The sequence below is a fragment of the Prionailurus viverrinus genome, chromosome C1 (assembly GCF_022837055.1).
Source record: "Prionailurus viverrinus isolate Anna chromosome C1, UM_Priviv_1.0, whole genome shotgun sequence".
NCBI lineage: Eukaryota > Metazoa > Chordata > Mammalia > Carnivora > Felidae > Prionailurus > Prionailurus viverrinus.
In genome coordinates this window covers 134,325,898-134,336,300 of record NC_062568.1, presented here as the reverse complement: position 1 = coordinate 134,336,300, position 10,403 = coordinate 134,325,898, and the positions used below count along the sequence as shown (strand labels likewise).

General features: G+C 35.6%; 1 pseudogene; it reads left to right on the top strand.

Annotated features, from left to right (window-relative positions):
* Nucleotides 1-1,274: 1,274 nt before the first annotated feature.
* LOC125171716 (UPF0729 protein C18orf32 homolog) lies at nt 1,275-1,517 on the top strand (annotated as a pseudogene).
* The last annotated feature ends 8,886 nt before the right edge of the window (nt 1,518-10,403 follow it).

The following is a 10,403-nucleotide window of genomic DNA, read 5'->3' as shown; positions in this document are numbered from 1 at the left end:
TCAAATCCTGACTGAACAATTCACTAGGGGTATGATATGGGGTATGCTGTGACACTGATCTTGGCCTGCTGGACTATGTGTTTAATGAAGCTAATTCTATCTTTTTTATATCACGGCATTCTTATATGAGGTAAAATAAATAGAATTAAGTATCTAGTGCAGTACCCAGAATAAAGCCAGCAGAAATTTTCTGTTTTTTATTGCCATGCTTTTTAGACCCTGTGATTATTGATACTATCAGCAAGCAGATAGCAAGCAGACCAAATTTAACATGTAGGGTTCTACTTTCAAATATATATTGGAATTTAGCTCTACTAGTGTATAAACAGTGCTAGTATAAACTAGCAGTTAACAGTGGAGACTTTGCCATTGCAGCTATGAAGTCCTGCAACTAAAAAAATTGTCATACAGAGAAAAACAGTGAATAAAGTGGTATATTTTAAAGAAATAAAAATATACATATATATGTATGTGCATAATGAGTTAGACAGACCATAGCCAAAACCATTTAGGAACAACATAAAATACTCTATAAATTTCAGAAGTCTAGTTTGACCCCTTTTGAGCAGTTAGACTAATATACTTAACTGTGGGACCAGAAGTTGTAAAGAATTCTCACTTTACACAACACATACCTTAGTTGTCATTGATTCATGGCAGAATTTCCAGTCTGTAATTTTAGTACTATGCCAGTACATATTAGATAAATTAGTTTTACTGGCCATTTTAATACCTGTACTTGTAACATTTGATTGACACATTATCAACCCATATTTGTACAAACCAGGGCTATAATTAATTCTGATGTCTTTTGTATCTAGATACAATAAATGGCTATTTTTCAAATTATCTGCTTTTTGGAAAAATACGAGTCATACTATTTTAGTTTCAATATAAACATTTGCTTGTATCCTCAAACTTTGTATACAGGAAAATTCTGCTATCATTCCTGGAAAAAAAAAAAGGTATTTAGCCAAACCGGACTTTTCTAAATGTAAACTAGAACTCCCTGAGGGCCAGCTTCTGACAGTAATAGGTTGTCAGCTTCACAAAGACAGGAAGTATTTTTTAACTTCTATTTTGTCTGCATTATCTGGTATAGTGGATGGCACATGGTAAATTGTCATTAAATGCTTGTTGAATTGACTTACAAAGAAATGTATACAATGTGACCTACAGCTGTCTAAAATACACAAAAATCTTCCTCTCTCCGGAGGTGCCGACATTTCCACTTGTGCCTGGTGGTCACTGTTCAGGACCTCAAGCCTGGGAGGATGGTGTGCATTGGTAGCCTCGTCATTCCATTTCTTCTCTGAATCTACAAAAAATTCCTGGAGCAATACACATACCCTCTGATGTCCCCTTTTGTTAGTCCTATGTGGCCTAAAAATGTTCTTTGAGAGTCCCGTGATAAAAACAAAGGCAAAGTAGACTATAAGGGTGCAGACATAAATGGATTACCAAGAAAAGGACCAATGGAAATCTCTGGTAAAAAAAAGAAAAAAAAAAAAGACTGAAATGATTGTTCCAAAAGATCTCATTGTTTTAAATGGACCTGCCAAGGTGAAGCACCTTGCTTATAATGGTCTCTGACCTTTTTCTCTGAGGCCAGAATTCGGGATAGATAGCTTAGATATGTACCTGACACTAATCAGGAAATACATGACATTTATATTTAAAATGTGTTTAGTTATATTTAATGATCTCATTCCCAAGTTCCTTTTTCATTAAAGTAGCTTTCATTGCTATTTTTGTAGTTATGAATAATTAGAAGGTTTGTGACAGTGGACCCTGCTCCTAAATCAGTACCCCCAAATCCTTGGGCCTCTAGCTTTTGTTCAGGGTCTTTGAATTTGAGCAGAGTACAATTTTACTATGAAATGGTGCAGTGAAACTGTGCAGTGAAAGGAAAGGGGGTTTGGGGTGATAAGCCTTAAAACATAAAGATATAATTACTGTCCAATACAACCAAGCAGCTTCCTTACGAGAGTAGTAATTATTGCTTATTGCTCTAAGGAAAATAGAACAGGGAAATAGGAGAAACTCCTTTGAAAAATGGAATACCTTTTACAGAAATATCTAATGTATATTATAAAATTCTAGGGGTGCTTGGGTGGCTCAGTTGGTTGAGCTTCTGACTTCAGCTCAGGTCATGATCTCATGGTCTGTGAGTTCGAGCCCTGCATTGGGCTCTATGCTATCAGCTCAGAGCCTGGAGCCTGCTTCAGATTCTGTGTCTTCCTCTCTCTCTGTTCCTCTCCCACTCTCACTCTGTCTCTGTCTCTCTCTCAAAAATAAACATTAAAAAATAAATAAATACAATTCTAAAAATAAAATAAACAAATATCTATGAATACAGCAACAGTGAGATCACATTCATGTTGCCCAGGAAGATGGGAGAACAGGAAACAGGAATAAAGATCTCTGGCAGGGAGGTGAGAGCACAGGACACAAACCATGTCAGTCAGCAAAGGATGCTGTGTGGACTAGGTAACGAGGTTTATCTGCTCCCTGCTGATATTACAAAGAGGGCGATATCTAAGAGGAAGATTTCACTCACCTCAAGGCCTTAACGATCTTAGGGCTGAGAGAAGACTTAAACCAACATCTTTCCCTCCAAAAGATTCCTTTCGAAATATGTTTAAGAGATATGTGGTCATCTAGTCTTTGTTTTGAATGTGTTCTCACCGACTGAGAAATCATGGGGTCACATGTTCCATTTAGAACTATTCTAACTGTAAAATGGCTTCCTGACATTTTTGAGCAGCAGTCTGTCCACCTATGAATCCCAGCCTCTGGTCACACTTCTCCCTAAAGGAGCAGACAAGCCGTGTCCCTGTAATCTCTTCACACTCCAGTATGTGAGGACGGCTGTCATGTCCCCGGGTTTCCTCATTCCCAGGCCAGTGCGTCCCCAGTGGTCCATCCCCACTACCAACAAGTGTTATGTCTAAAATGTTTTAAAACTATACATTTAATGATCACATATCATACCTCAAATATTTGGCCAGTCACGACTTCTATGTGATTTCAATGGAGTTGGCTAACATCGGGGAAACCCTGAACAGCTCTGGGAACATTATTTTACGAGGAACGTTTTCAGATAATAGCTTAGCCCAAATAAGATTATAGGCTTTAAAGAATTCCCTTTGAAATTAGATTTAGTTTAAACAAAGGGAAGTAGTGAGGAAAGAAAAGACTTATTCAATGGCTAACCAAAAGAATTTGCAACTAACATAACCCACACAACTCTGTCATGTTAGGAGATTTTTGTCTTTATTACATGAAGTCTTTACAGGATCCTAAATAATTTAGGGCTTGTTCTAGAATGGGTCTTAATTTCTGGTGATAGCTAGAAACACTTTGTTTTCTACAAAGCTAATTATAAATATTCAGTTAAATGTTTAGGGCCCACATCTCCAGGGGGTCCCTCAAATAGCACTTGGTTTAAAGTGGGACCCAAAGTAGTTGCTAACAGTCAGCCTATAAGCCCCAGTGCTGCGTGGAGAGGTTTTTCTAAGTTTAAATTCAAGGGATTTATTTAAATGAATAAAATTTCTGTAATATATAGCGTGCACGCACACACAAACACAGCTGTGGACTTTGAGGTAGGTTAAATCCTAGACTGTACCTTATGCAGCCTGGGGTCCTAGGAGGAGGGAACACAGCCAGGAAGAACAAGACTGGAGCAGTCTGGTGGGAGAGTGGAGGAGAAAGAAAAAGGTCAAAAAAAAGAAGCTTGTGGGTTCTTCTACCTTCTTCTCTTGTTAGCCATATTACCTCTGGGCAGTTATCCTCTTTGAGGCCACTAAAGGAAAGTTCAGAACACCTATTCTGCCTCTGAGGATCATAAGACCGCCTATGTTAACGTACCTTAAAGCACATCTGTAAAAATTAACAAGAATCAGTAAGACTGGGTTGACTGTCTACACCAGTTTGGTGAGAACTACTATCTCCATATTTTTGAATCTTCCAACCCACAAAAATGGAATATCCTTCTATTTGTTTGGTTCTTCATATAAAAAATAGTTTGTGTATTTCAGTATAGAAATAAATATCTCTACACATCTGCCCTTAGACTTCTTAGCTCTTGGATGTTTTGAGTGTTATTTTAAATGATATCACTTCATAAAGTCCATTTTCTATTTGGTATTGATTTATAAATATAAGTGACTTTTGAGTACTGTACTTGTAAGAAGTTTGTTAAATTCACCTACTAATTCTAATAGTCGGTAAATTCATTTGGATTTTCTATGTACATAGTATCCGCAAACAAATGACTATTTTATTGCTTCCTTTTTAGTCTTTATGCCATTCATTTTCTTTTCTTGCCTTATTATATATGGCAAGAATCTCTAGTACAGTGTTGAATAGAAGAAGTGATTATGGGAATCCTTGTGTCATTCCTGCTCTCAAGGGCAAAACTTTCAGTATTTTACCACCAGATATGTCTGCTAGTAGACTGTATAGCAGTTTACAGAAGTTCTACTCATAGTTTGCTAAGAATTTTTTATAAATGGTTGTTAAATTTCATCAAATCCTTTTTCCAATTTGTATCAGTTGAGATAACTATTTTTCTCCCTTTATAAAAATTAACGTGGCAGAGTACATTGGTTTCTCAAGTGTTAAGCCACATTTGCATACATTGAGAATTAATGTCACTTGGTAGTGAGATATTATCTTTTGTATCTATTTCAGGTTCCCTTATTATACATCATGATGCCTTTGTCATGTTTTGATATCATGATTAGGATGGACTTAGTTGGGAAATATTCCATTTTTCTATTTATTGGAAGAATTTGTTTAAAATTAAGGTAATTTCTGCCTCAAATGTTTGAAAGAGCTCACTGAAAAGGCTTTATATTGTCTTTGTGGAAAGACTTTTGAATAACTGATTCAACTTCCACTAACAGAAGACACTCTCCAGATTTTCCATTTGTGTTGTCAGTTTAACTTTTTGAGGTATTTGTCCTTATTCACATTTTAAAATTGATGTTAAATGTTCATTTTATCATCACATCTTTTCATTGTTGGTGTAGTCTCCAATGATAATGTATTTTTCATTCCTGATGTTACTTTTTCTCTTTTTTTATTGATGTCTTAATGGGGGTATGTCAGTTCTCTTAAACTTTTCAAAGAACAAGCTTTTAGCTTGTTTTTGTTTAACTTTTTTAAAAAAAAAGTTTATTTATTTTGAGGGACAGTGGGGGGGGGGGTGGGGCAGAGAATGGGGAAGGGGCAGAGAGGGAGAGAGAGAATCCCAGTCTCCATTCAATCAGTGCAGAGCCCAATGTGGGGCTCCATCTCAGGAACTGTGAGATCATGACCTGAACTGAAGCCAAGAATTAGACACTTAACTGACTGAGCCACCCAAGTGCCCTTAGCTTCGTTTTCTATTTCACCGATTTCTGATTTTTATTGTTTTCTTCTTTCTGCACTCTTTGTTTTACTCTTCTTGCTTCTTGAGATGAAGTGTAAATGATTTTAGTCTTTCAACTGTTCTAGTAAATATAGTTAAGGCTATACATTTCTCTCCAAGCATTGTGTTAGCTGTAGCCCACAACTTTTGATATGGCACATCTTCATTATCATTCAGCTTAAAATATTTTCTAAAGCCTGTTATTTCTTCTTCGTTCCATGGATTATTTAGAAGTGTGTTCTGTTTAATTTCCAGCCACCTGAGAATTTTCTAGTGATCTTTTGTTACTGATTTCGAGCATCATTTCCCTGAAGTCAGAGCATATTTTCAATTATTTTGATCCTCTGAAATGTTTTGGGGCTTCCTTTATGGCCTGCTTATTGTCAGTTTTGATAAATTTTAAATATGGTTTTAAGTAAAACATTGTCATTGTTGGCAGTATTTTCTTTATATCAATCACATCAAGTTTGTTAACTGTTCTTCAGATCTATTATTTTTCCTACTTTTTTGTCTGTTTAGAGGTATGTTAAAGTAACCCTTATGATTGTGGATTGTCCATTTTTCTTTTTAGTTGTCTATTTTTTGCCTTATAAATCTGAAATAATGTTATTTACAGTTGTGAAATCTTCCTGGTAAACTGGCTTACCATTTCAGAATATCCCTCTTCCTCTCCAGTAATGCTTCCCGACTTCAATCTGTTTTATCTAACAGTACTGTAGGTACACCTGTTTTTTCATTAGCTGTTATATGGTTGATTTTCTGCCATCCTTGTACTTTCTACGCACCTTTACTTAATATGTGTGTCTTGTAAATCAGAAATACATACGTAGTCTTTGTTTTCTTCCTCAATCTGACATTAGCTTATTACTTGAAGTATTTGATCCATTTTCATTTAATGTAATTACTGATTTAGGTGATTTTATACCTACTATCCAACTACTTGTTTTCTATCTGACCCACTGTTTCATTTACCTTTTTTTTTTTTCTGTCTTGTCTTCTTTTGGATTACTCTTTTTGATGTTATGATACACATTTGGGTTAAATTTAATACAAATTATTGTATATACCACTTCCTTGATGATACCAGAACTTTATTCTTCCATGTTTTCCACCTTTTCCATATTATTGTTACCATGTATTCTAACTCTACAAAATTTTTAAACTTCACATTGCCAGTATTGTTTTGTAACAGTCAAAATTCACTCGCATTCACTTTTTGTAAAAATCTTCTTTCCATTTCTGTATTTCTACTTAGGATCACTTTCCTTCTGCCTAAAGACCTCTCTACAGACTTTAGTTAATGCAGCCCTGCTAGTAACTTTTTTTTAAACTTCTACATTTCACATTTATAGAGAATATTTTTATTCTACATAGAATTTTGGGTTGACTTTTGCCCCCCAGCACTTTAAAAAGTCTTTAATGATGTCTCTAATGAGGTATAATGTTTCCTTGCCTACATTAATAAGAGGGGCATAATGAAAAAACTAAAATTGCTTAATGCAGTGATTTTAGAAACATCTCCTTCACTTTAAATTCAAGGTCATAAAATTATGATCAGAGCTTGAAGACTTTACAGATCTAGCCCAACTTCCTCCCTAGTAATAATCCTTATAGGAGGTTAGTGTTTGCCTTGAATACTTTTCCGGTTTTGAGGAATTCACCAAATCACAAGATAATGCATTCTATTTATAAACAGTTCTAATCATAAATGGATTCCTTAGAGAGCACTGAAACAAAATCTGCCTCTGTTTTACTACCAGTCATGGGATCTCATTCTGCCTAAAGGAGCAAGTAAGATGTTTAACTTCAATCCTTTGTTTTCACTTCTAGCATGTAAAAAGAACTACTCTGTCCCTGGCTTCCAGGGTAAGCATCACTTTCTCTACCCTGCCAACTCCACCCTCAACCTTCACTAACTCCACATTCACAATGGGTCACTAATCCCTGTCAATTATGTTCCTAAAAATAAACTGGAATTAGGTCAGTGGCTTAATTTAGGACCTATTTCTCACCTGGATTGCTGACTCTTTTCCTGATTATAAACAGAAGCTAGGAGATCTCATGCAAACACTATTCTCTATATACTTAAATTCCTTAATAGCTCTCCATTACAGCACTGTTTTCCAAACTATTCTTTTGGAACTGAGTGTGGAGAGGTAGAATTGTTTGTTTATTCCATCACTGCTCTGTTATTCTCTCATTATTAGCAAAGTTTAACCTACAAAATTTGCTGCAATCCAGAAAAACTTCACCAATTTTAGATGCAGTGGTTTTAAGAAATGAATAAACTTTAATACGCATGTACACTAAAAATGACCTTGGAGTTGGAATATAACCCTAAATTTTAGTATCCTAGCAACCAGTAGGAAAAACTTTAGCCTGAAAGTATATTATTTATGACAGCCTCTGGCTTAAAAATTGAAGATGAATTTAGAAATGACAGCATTTATAATAAAGACACCTGGGTCCAAGTCTTAGCACCCTTTCTTATTAGCTATATAACATAAAGTTAAGTTATTTAATCTCTTTGAAGTCTATTTGCTCATCTGAAAAAGGCAGTTAAGAATTCTTGCCTTGGTAAATTTACCACAGGGATACTTTACAGTAGTTAAAAAAAGGAAAAATATGCTTGCAGCTACAAACATTTACATGGATTAATCTAAAAAATATGAATGTAAGAAGCCACAAAAGATTCAATGATGCTCTGGTAAAAGGTTAAAACAGTCAAAATTAAATAATATATAGGTAGCAAATTTTTTTAAAAGCCAGGAAATGGTGAACATAGAATTCAAGACAGAGGTTACACCAGAGAGGGTGTGTGTCGGAGGAGGGGAAGAGACAGTCATGTGATCAGGGAGGCTGCTCTGGTGTCTCCCTAACATTCTCTGAAGGGGATATTGAGAGTTTATTTTATTCTTTAAACGATACACATATATTATACACTTCTGCATTTATGACTCAAGTTAAAACAAAAAGTCATTTAAATCTCCCAGTGAATCTGAGTTAAATATGTATCTGCACTTGTCGACGGGGAATTCATAGGTTCACAGCTTTCTCCTGTGCTGAATACCACCACCATGGACTGATTTCACTGGCACCCGGCTAGATGAACTCTCACAACTTTGAAGAAAATAGCTGGATGCAGGAAAGTTTTTAATTCATTTGAAGTAGATCTCAAAAAGCAAATTTCTGGTGTAAAATGAAATGAGATACAGATAATTAATTTAGTGGAGAGCAACCATGTGTCAGGCTTTGTGCCTACAATTGTAAATAAGATCTTACCGTACTTGGTCTGTGCCCTGATTTTATTTCAGGGCCACATTCATTTACCAATTATCACTCTCTAGACAATGAAAAGCTCATTGGTCTATTCACATTTGTAACTCAGAAACATGGGAAAGTAGTCTTTTTCACCCTATTTTCTGAAAAGTATGTTAATTTTATGTATATAGGGTAATAAACTTTAGTTGTAAAGACATTAAAAAACAGCATATGTAATATGGCTTAGTTATTCAGGAAGTATTAATATTTAAAATTTATTTGCAAGTATTAGAGTGGGAACAAAAGGGATATTAAAATAATTTAAAACATTCTATGAATTTCACAAATATACCAATGTATGTTTAAACATTGCTGATATATACGTATAACCTTTCATTTGCAGACTTGTCCTAGTGAATTTAGTAAACAAATACTTAATACTTATTATCAAAAGATCATGAATTTGTCCTTTCCCTTCCTTCTGATTGGGGTGGAAGATTCAGCCAGATGACCAGGGCTGAGGATCAAATGGTTAGTATTGACATCATTAGGGTCAAGGCTCAGCTGGCCTGGTCCTTGTGGTTGAGACTAGGGTTTCAACTGGTGTTACTAGGGAGTCGTGTGGTCAGGGCAGTGCAGTGGTGGCTGACATATTTGACATATTTGGAGCTAGGTGGCCCAATGCAGCAGCTAGCATTGTCAGGAGGCTGGAACATAAAAAGTAAGCAAATAGTATATTTAGGTTTATGGGAGCCAGATTCCTCACTATGAGAGAAAGGAGTTACAAATATGGAAAGGGAAATACTAAACTCTAAACTATTGAATTAGAATTGAAGGTACTAATGTGAACTCAAGGTTTTTCAATATATATGTATATATAGATACACATATAGCATATGTCTGTGTGTACACACATGTATTTCTTTGATCTGTCTGCCAATAGGGCTTAAAACCAATGACTCTCCAAAAGCAATTAGCACTTCTCAGGTCTTGGTTTCCATATACTATTTTCCATTTAAAGGAACCAATGTTCCTCAGGAAAAAGTACAAGATAAGCTTGGGATACCTTCATGTGCCAAAAAATAAGGAAGAGCTAAAAAAAAATCAAAAGGACAGGGGAGCCTGGGTGGCTCAAGTCAGTTTAGCGTCCTACTTTGGCTCGGGCCATGATCTCACGGTTCATGAGTTTGAGCCTTGCGTCGGGCTCTGTGCTGACAGTTCAGAGCCTGGAGCCTGCTTCAGATTCTGTCTCCGTCACTCTGCCCCTCCCCTGCTCATGCTTCAGCCTCTGTCTCTCAAAAATAAATAAACGTTAAAAAATTTTTTTGTTTTAAATCAAAAGGACATAGAAGCAAGGTGTAATAGACTCCCATAGACCAAATCTGGAAAAAGTTCAGTATCGAAATAAATGATAGTCATATATAGGAATTTACTGAATAAAGGAGGAATCCATAAGTCCACATTGATATAAATGAATAAACAATAAATGAATGGAGAAGGGACTGCTTTTCTTCACATCAATCAAAGCATAAGCAATGATGAATTCACCATTTGGCAACCAGAAGAGTAATAATTGATTCAGGCAACAGGTGTTTAAATCGACTCAAACTGGTGACAATTTGATGGGAAACAGGACCCTCACAGTCTCAAAAACTCTCCTCACAAAGTTCTTTTTATTAATTTTAAAATAGACAAAACTGATAGATACTATCCTAAACCAAGT